The following is a 9,008-nucleotide window of genomic DNA, read 5'->3' as shown; positions in this document are numbered from 1 at the left end:
GCATATTACAAGATAACTATTTAATAGCATATTTACTGAGCACATACTATGCACCAGTGCTCTTTTGAAACAAGAAGTTGATAAAACGGAATCAAATCCCACCTTCATGAATGCTACACTTTAGTAGCAGAGACATAGCATCGATAGGATAAATAATTTAAGTGCTTAGTATGTTAAATAACAGTAAATTCTGGCAGCGGGTAAAATAAGGAAGGGATATTGTTATTATTGTTTGGTAGCTCAAGTCAATTCTGACTCATAACAACCCTACGCATATTAGAACGAAACACTGCCCTGTCCTGCACCATTGTTGCAGCCACTGCATCAGTCCATCTTGTTTGGGGTATTTTTCTTTTTCATTGTCCCTCTACTTGCCAAGATCTTTTTCCAGGAATTGATCTCACCCGATAACATGTCCAAAGTATGTGAGATGTTGTCTCACGATTTGCTTCTAAGGAGCACTCTGACTATACTTATCTCAGGAAAGGGAGATGGGGTGTGTCAAAGGTGGAGTAATGATTGAATTGTAGATATATCTCAAGGAGATAAAGGAGTATGCCATAGGTATATTTAAAGAAAGAATATTCTATGTATAAAGAACAGCAGATGCAAATGTCTTAAAGCAGAGGTGTGCCTGAAATATTTAAGAATAGGAAGCCTTTGGGACTACTGTGGTAGATGATATCAAAGATACAGTGACTGATCAGATATAGAGCCTTGCAGGCTCTTGTTGTGACTTTAAGTAGGAAGCCATTAGAGGGTTATAAGCACAGCAATGATATATTCTACCTAAATTTAACAGGATTACTTTAGCTGCTGCATTTAGAATAAAAGTCAAGAGTATCAGTAGAAAGACCAGTTAAGAGGCTATTGGGGCAATCAAAGTAAGAGATAAAATTAACTTGGCTTTGGCCAGAGTTGTAGTCATGATGCTGTTAATAATTGATAAGATTTTTTATATATTTGAAAGACAGTCCATCAGGCTTTTCTGATGAGTTTTATGTTTAGTGCAGAAAAAAGGAATCAAAGGTGGCTTCAAGGTTTATGGCCTGAATCCACTAGGAGTTTGGAGTTGTCATTAACTGAGATTGGGAGTTGGAACACTTCAAGAGAAATGGGTTTTGAGAAAAGTATCAGGAGCTTAGTTGCTCCTGTGTCTATTTTGAAATGCCTATTAACATCCAGATGGAGATGTCAGGTACCTGGTTGGATATCTGCACCCGAAGTTTAGAAGTGAGGAAAGAGATATTACTTATGGAGTCATCAGCATATAGAATTGAAAAGCATGATATTGAGTGAGACCATTAAGAGAGTGAGAGTATCCAAAGGGGGGGAGGGGATGAGGGAGAGGGAGAACAATTCAAAAGATTAAGCCCTAGGAGTATGAGGAGGTAGTAGCATAGGAGAACTCTATAAGGAACAATCTGTAAGCTGTAGAGTGTGGCATCCTAAAAGCCATTGGAAGAAAGTGTCTCAATAAAAAGAGAATGGAACACTGGGGAAGATGCAAGAAAAAGTATTTCAGCGATGAGTATATTCCTGGAAGCTTATAACAATTACCTCCCTGATTTAGCCAGTAAGGCTCATTATCATTAGTACACAAGGAAAGCACTTGTGCCTAATCTCTACTCTCAGGCTCTCACTAAAAGTCCACACAGCCATTCCCCTGAATTATTGGTTCTTATACATTTTGTTTAGAAAAAAACATCTGTGAGTGCTCTCTGCCATCTTGATTCCAGGAATCCAAATGTATTTTCCTGCGACTGAAAGTTTCCAATACGCTAACCCTTACATCACATGATATGGATGTAGAAACTTCCACAGTATTTGCCATGGCAGTGTTCTTTTCTTGCTCTGGTCATTAAGCAGGAAATGGAGACATGGCAGGTAAATTCTGGGGAGAGGCAGAACATGTCTATCTGCTCATGATTGCATGGCACCAATGATGCAAGGCTGCTCTTGGGTCCAGAGACAAAGGGTGGGCATTATTGTTTTCTCCCTGCAGATTGGTAGATTCAGGGTTTACAGAAATGCAAAGTCTTCTGGTCATCTATGAGTTTTTACTTTCCCCCACAATATTCAAAAGCACTTCACAAAATGGTTCTACTTCCTTGAGCTTCAACTTTATAATCATCATATTGGCAGCATACTGACAAATCATATTAGAGTCACAGTCTTAGGTCATGCAAATGGTTAAGTTCTCAACTGCTAGATAAAAGATTGTTGGTTTGAACCAACTCAGAGGCACCTCACAAGATAGGCCTGCCAATCTACTTCCAAAATGCTGTAGCTTTGTAAACACTATAGATAGAAGAGTTCTACTCCACATACATGGAGTTACATTAGATAAACATAAATCAGAACCGACTGGGTGGCAACTAACAAAGACAACAACTAGTTGCACTATAGTAATTTCTGACTCGTGGCAACCCCTAGGCATCAGAGAAGTGTACTCCATATTGTTTTCAATAGTTGGTTTTTTGAAAGTAGATTGCCAGGCCTTACTTTAGAGGTGCCTCAGGGTATAGTCAAACCTCCAAACCTTTTTGTTAGTAGATCAGCATATTAACCATTCACTCCACCCAACAATGTATATCTAACAGTTAATAATTTAGAAATCAAATATTTGAAAATGGATTTTCTGGTGTGTTAATAACACATTACCTATGCGGTAGGAAGAGCAAGATATTATAGTCATCATTTAGAAAAGAAAATGTCCCTGTATTTCCACTAACCCATATCATTTATTCACACACTCCTTCATTTTTTCAAGGTATCTCGATTTATTCCTTACTACCTGAAAGATAGTTCAATATTTTCACAACTGATGCTTGTGCTTAAAACTTGCATTAAACAGTGACACAACAGAGAGGTCTGAGATGCTTGGTCAGCCCCTATCACAGCTACATCGACATCCCTCCCCAGAAGAATGTACTAAGGAAGACAGCATTGAAGATACAGCCTGGGGAGAGTGACAGGTCTTCCCATCCCAGACCACACAGGGGCAAACTAAGAGAGAAAGAAGAGAGAGGGAGAGGGAGAGAGAGAGGGAGAGGGAAGAGGAGGAGAGATGGAGGGGGAGGGGAAAGGGAGGGGGAGGACAACATACTGGCCCACTAAGCTTCCAGGACCACATTCCCACTCGGAGAAGCCCATATACAAAGAGGACCCTACAAAGAGGAGCGTCAAGATGGCGCCCAGGTAAGCAGCACATACTGAGAGTTTTTTTGTGCATGGCGGGTCTTGTGTCTAGGAGGGCTGGTAGAAGGATTCTGGTGAATGGGAGGACCCCCTAGACAACCACCCCGTCCCACGCATCTTCCCTGAGCTGGAGCCGCTGAGATCTAAGATCTGATCCTTGGGACATCTTGGCTCATCTGGCTGAGCTGCCCCTGTGTGCCACCCCACCCCCAGACCGGGTCTCCATGCCAGGAGCTGCCTGGCTACCCCACCAAGACCCACACAGCTATGGTGGGACCCCTGCAGCAGCTGCCACCCACTTGGAGAGCGGCTTCCTCCTCCCAAGGTTTCCTCTCCCCACGTGGCAGTGATCCACTGCCAAGTTAGGCTATCTCCTTCCATTTACCCAGGGTCCTGGGAACAGACCTGCAGTCTACCTGTAGCCGGTTAGGTGATCTGTGACTGGGGCCACCTTACTCCTATTGTTGCCTGAGCCCTCTCTGCTGGCACCTCTGCCTGCCCGCCCACTTCTGACGTGCTGAGCTGCTCCTGCAAGTTACCGCTCCCAAGCCTGAGTGCTCCCGAGGTGCCCGCCTGCTCCTGCCAGCACCACCCCCGTTCTGTGCCTGAGCCTACACCACTCCTGCCCAGTCATGTCAGGCCTACCAACACCATTTCCATGCACTTATATACTTCCGCTGGTGCTTCTTCTGCCCACCTGCTCAGAACTTCCCTAGTGTCCCAGGCCTGTGGAGAGCAGGCGGGTGGAGTACGTCTTTATCTGAAGAGCATTCATTTCCCACACATAGCCTGACTCCAGAGCCTTTGATCAGCATCCCCTCTGTAGCAGCAAGGTGTCTCTCACCTTTGGCTTCTATTAGGCATTTAAAAAAATAATTTGTTTTTAAATAAGACAAAAGGCTACTAAGCGTGGGCTGATTGACCAGTCCAAAGCAGCACAGGCCCCACTCCAGTCACTGAAATTCCTCACCACTGTTGGACACTGAACCACTGAGGAACTCTGCCTACGAGGCAGTCTGACCCATCTCCACAGAACACAGGCAGCCACCAAAAACACCCTTATTACTAACACAGAAAAAGACCTCAGGGCCTCCTGGCCCACAGAAACTTGGCACCTTACTCCACAAAGGGGTCAGTCAAGGAAACATCAACAGACAACATCACTCTCACAAAACACAGACACATAAACACAGACAAAGCATAGTAGCAGAGTTTATGACACTTATAGAACAATCAGATGCAGATCTTCCACAAAAAAGAAATCTTCAAATGGTGCTTAGAGTAATACAGGAGTTGAGGGAAACAACACAGAATAATAATGCAATGATAGAGGAGATGAAGTCCATAATAGAGGGGATGATGTCCACCCACCAAAGGGAAATACAGGTGCTAATGGAAAAGGTAGCAGAAGCCACACACAAGCTTACAGAATTTACGATTAGACTTGAGGAACAAGAGAACCACAACAGTGATCTTGAAGAAACTCAAACAGACCTCAGCAATTGAGAAAAAACAGTCAAATAGGAAAATAAAAGAAGTGGAAGATAACCTAAGATCAATGACAGATGCTATGAAGAGGAATAACATTCAAATAATTTGTCTACCAGAGCAGGACACAACATACAAGTCGACAGCTAAGCTAGCAAAGGAATTTCTGGAAGCAAAACCTCAATGAATGAGAATCAGACACTCTTACAGGAAGCATCGAGGACACCAACTAAACCCCAAGAAGAATGCACCAAGACATATAATAATAAAAATATCCAACTTTGAGGAAAAAGAGAAAATGTTAAGAGCAGCAAGAGAAAGGAAGATAGTCACATACAATAAATGCATCTATGAAAAAAAGAAGAGAGGGTTATGACTGATATGTTATCACAAAACCTCCAGCAACTAGAACAGAGTCAACAGAACAACCCTTCCAAAAGAAAAAGAAAATAAATAATAAAAATTAGGGGAGAGTTAAACCAGTGGGAAGACAAAAGAATGATTCAAAAGATTAATGTAGCAAAAAGCTGGTTCTATGAAAGAATCAACAGAATTGACAGACCACTGGTGATCCTAACCAAGGAAAGGAAGGAGAAAACATCAATAGCCAGGATGAGGGATGAAACAGGGGGCATCACAACAGAACCCAATGAGATTAAAAGGATAATCACAAAGTACTATGAAGGTCTGTGTTCTAATTAATTCAAAAACGTGGATAAATATTTGGGAAAATAGTCCCTCCTAGATTTCCCCAGACAGAGGTCAAGAACCTCAACAAACCCATAGCAAAAGAAGAATTAGGATTATCAAGAAGCTATCAACACAAAAAGCTTCTGGACCAGACGGCTTCGGACGAGATTTCTACTAAGCATTCAGGGAAGAGTTGACACTGATCCTCCATAAAGTATTCCAGAGCATAGAAAAGGATGGCAAACTCCCAAACTCATTCCACGAAGGCAGCATAACTTTGATACCCAAACAGGGCAAGGATCCCACAGGTATAGAGAACTACAGATCGATATCTCTAATGAAGGTAGATGCAAAAATCCTTAATATAATATTAGCCAATAGAATACAAAAGTATATAAAACATATCATCAAATACGATCAGGTAAGATTCATCCCAGGGATTCAGGGATGATTTAACACCCCAAAATCCATCAATATCATACACCACACTGATAAGAAAAGAGAATAAGAACCACATGATAATATTGATAGATACAGAAAAGGCATTTGACAACATTCAATACGCATTCCTAATTAAGGCACTCGTGAAGATAAGAATGGAAGGAAAATTCCTCAAGATAATACAAGCTATTTACGAAAAGCCAAGAGTCAACATCATAGTCAATGGAGAAAACAATCCCACTGAAAAGGGGGACCAGACAAGGAAACCCCTTGTCCCACTTCTATTCAATATCATACTGGAGGTCCTAGCTAACAACACAAGACAGTGGAATGGCATTAAAGTTATCCAACTGGGAGAGGAGGAGGTGAAACTATTGCTATTTGCAGACCACATGATTCTGTACATTGAAAATCCCAAAAGCTCCACAACAGGAGTACTGACAGTAATAGAGGAATGTGGAAGAGTGGCAGGATACAAGATCAACAAACAGAAGTCAATAGGTTTACTATATACATCAGGCAGGATCATGGAAGAGGAAATCAAGAAGGCAGTATCCTTCACGATAGCAAAGAATAACTTGAAATACCCCAAAAATATATGTAACCCAAAAAAACCCAAAAACCTAAAGGTCTATACAAGGAAAAATTTGAACCCTACTACAGGAAAGCAAAAGCAACCTCCTCAAATGGAAGAAAAACTGATGCTCGTGGATTGGAAGGCTCAACATAGTAAAGATGCCAATCTTACAGAAAGCACTTCATAAATTTAACGCTATTCTGATTCAAATACTAACAACTGTCTTCAAAGAATTAGAAAAAATGACCACCAATTTCACACGGAGGGATGTTGCCCAGAATAAGCAGAGAACTCCTCAAGAAGGACAAAGTTGGAGGACTCTCTTTACCTGATTTTAACATCTACTACACAGCTACAGTGGTCAAAACAGCATGGTACTGGCATAATGATGGATACTCATACCAGTGGAAAAGAACAGAGAGTCCAGAAATAAAACCATCAGCATATAGGCAGTGATCCTTGATAAGGGCCCCAAAAGCATCAAGTGGGAGGTAGATGCCCTCTTTAACAAGTGGTGCTGGAAACTATGGAAATCTACCTGTAGAAAAATGAAACAAGATGTTTACCTTGCCCCATGCACAAGAACAAACTCAAGGTGGATCACAGGCCTAGAAGTAAAACCCCAATCATCAGGACCATCAAGGAAGGAATTGGGAGTAGCCTAAGATCTTGATCCAGTTAATACATAGGCTCACCACAATAGGGAAGGGCACACACGCAGGTGAACTGGAAACTGACAAATGGGATTTAATAAAAATAAAACACCTGTGAGCCTCGAAAGACTTCACCAAGAGGGTAACAAGGTAACCCACAGACTGGGAGAGGATTTTTAGTAATGACACGTCAGACACAGAACTTATTACTAAAATCTACAATACCCTCATTGCCTGCAAAAAAAGAGGAAAACTGTTAGCCCCCTGAGGAAATGGGTAAAAGAACTAAAAAGACACTTCACTGGGTAGGAGACCCATATGGCCAATTAACACAAGAGAACGTGTTCCCGTTCAGGTAAGAAATGGGGAACTGATCATAATGTTCTATATATAATCCCCTTCCTGGGGGATGGCAACAGAAAAGTGGGTGAAGGGAGCCATCGGACAGTGTAAAATATGAAAAAAATGATAATTTATAAATTATCAAGGGCTCGAAAAGGAGGAAGGGAGGGGAAAAATTAGGGTTCTTATACCGAGGGCTTAAGTAGAAATTTTTTAATCACTTTATTTGGGGCTCATGCAATTCTTATCACAATCCACACATACATCCATTTTGTTAAACACATTTGTACATTTGTTGCCATCATCGTTGTCAAACCATTTGCTCTCTACTTGAGCCCTTGGCATCAGCTCCTCATTTCCCCCCTCCCTCCCATTCCCCTCTCCCTCACAAACCCTTGATAATTTATAAATTACTATTATATTGCCATATCTTATACTGTCTGATGTTTCCCTTCAGCCACTTTTCTGTTGTCCATCTCTCAGGGAGGAGGTTATATGCAGATCCTTGTAATCGGTTCCCTCTTTCTACCCACCTTCCCTCCACCCTCCAGGTATCACCATTCTCACCACTGGTGAAAGAAAATGTTTTGAGAATGATGATGGCAAGAAATGTACAAATGTGCTTGATACAATGGATGGATGGATGGATTGTGATGAGTTGTATGAGCACCCAATAAAATGATTTTTTTAAAAGATTACCCAATAAACAAATTAAGTCTGTGTTCAAAAAAAAAAAAAAAGAAAGAAACCCGACCAGTCATCTGCGCGCCAATGTTTATTGCGGTGCAGTTCACAATCACAAAGAGTTGGAAACAACCTAAATTTCCTTTGCTAGACGAGTGGATTAGTAAACTCTGACACATACACACATGGAGTCCTATGAAGCACTTAAAAGCATGGACGATCACATTTAACACGTCATTTCATGGGAAGAATTGGAAGGAAATATGCTAAGTGAGGTCAGCCAATCCCCAAAGGTCAAGTATAACACGAGCCCCCTGAGGTAAGTATAATCAGCACAGTGGGAATAGAAGAAAAGACATGTATATAATATACGAGTGGAGGTACAGGCAGTCAGAGGGAGGCCATGTACCCAAGGAGGTATATGTGAATCCAACATAAAGAAGGGGAAAGGGGAGAGGGAGGAGGGAGAACCGGGGTAGGGAGAAACTGAGAGGATGACATGGGGGGAACAGGGCACTAACCCACCCAAGGGGGAGAGTATTGGTTGTGTCTCCATGGAATCGGAGTGTGGATATAAACTCCACCATGGTGCAACAAACCCGGAGAGCAACGTAACCAGGCGGAGGCTTGCATGAAAAAACTGGGTTATAGTGCCGGCCCCAACCAGAGTCAGTCTGTCCCCTGCCCTGGAAGTGTGTGCCACAGAGAATGACACTAGACCTTCAGGTAGGGAAAAGGAACCGATTTACCATGCCCACATGGAAGCAAACCAAGAAAGAAAAAGAAAGGGGCAGTCGGCCTAGATTCCATATAGGCACACCAAGCACGGAGGATGATGTCCCTTCACGGAACTGCTAAGACACAGAGAGGTTGTCCCCTAATTCGAGTGTATGGTGACAGAGGACAATAATGGGGACACACAGCAGGGAGAC

This window comes from Tenrec ecaudatus, chromosome X, assembly GCF_050624435.1.
Source record: "Tenrec ecaudatus isolate mTenEca1 chromosome X, mTenEca1.hap1, whole genome shotgun sequence".
In the NCBI taxonomy this organism is placed as follows: domain Eukaryota; kingdom Metazoa; phylum Chordata; class Mammalia; order Afrosoricida; family Tenrecidae; genus Tenrec; species Tenrec ecaudatus.
The sequence above is the reverse complement of the archived record's forward strand: the minus strand, read 5'-3'. Positions refer to the sequence as shown.